General features: G+C 60.3%; 1 protein-coding gene across 1 annotated transcript in view; it reads left to right on the forward strand.

Annotated features, from left to right (window-relative positions):
* The window catches only part of GART (phosphoribosylglycinamide formyltransferase, phosphoribosylglycinamide synthetase, phosphoribosylaminoimidazole synthetase), a 38,671-nt gene continuing 37,959 nt past the window's right edge, over positions 1 to 712 (forward strand). Inside the window, exon 1 of the mRNA XM_057383316.1 lies at positions 1 to 53. The gene's annotated coding sequence lies outside the window, so the exon portion shown is untranslated. The remainder of the gene's footprint in view (positions 54 to 712) is intronic.

The following is a 712-nucleotide window of genomic DNA, read 5'->3' on the forward strand; positions in this document are numbered from 1 at the left end:
GTTCCCGGCCTGGCGGAGGATCCTTCCCGCTCCCGAATTCCCCCTGGAGCACAGTAAGTCACCCAGCCGCGCTGGAACGGCGCAGGGATCGCGGCTCGGTCGGGGTCTGTGGCTGCCGGTGCTCCCCGCWCTGCCCGGGCCGGGCTGGGGGCGCGGAGGGGCGGCCCGGGGCCATGTGCGCCCGTGCCCGCGCCGCAACATGGCGGGGCAGCCCTGAGGGCCCCGCTCTCAGGGCATCCCCTTCAGGATGGGCACTGTGCTCATGGCTTGGCCCTCGCGGCATCCCGCTCGTGGCACCCATATCATGGCGTGGCCCTCATGGCACCGCTCTCACGGCATCCCTTCAGGACAGTCCTCTCATGGCTTGTCCCCTCACGGCATGCCCCTCATGACAAATTCCATCACAGCTTGGCCCTCACGGCATCCCCCTTATGGCATCCCTATCACGGCTTGACCCTCACGGCAACCCCGTTATGGCAACTCTATCATGGCTTGGCCCTCACGGCATCCCCTTCGTGGCAAATCCCCTCATGGCATGGCCCTCATGGCATTGTTCACATGGCAACCTCCATCAGCTTGGCCTTCATGGCATGGCCCACATAGCAATCCCCTCACAGCATATATATGTGTGTGTGTGCACATATATATTTGTGTATATATGAAATATGCCACTGTATATGTGTGTGTGTATATATATATATATATATATATA

Source organism: Malurus melanocephalus, unplaced genomic scaffold, assembly GCF_030028575.1.
Source record: "Malurus melanocephalus ecotype Western Australia unplaced genomic scaffold, MMel_1.1 scaffold_623, whole genome shotgun sequence".
Lineage (NCBI taxonomy): Eukaryota > Metazoa > Chordata > Aves > Passeriformes > Maluridae > Malurus > Malurus melanocephalus.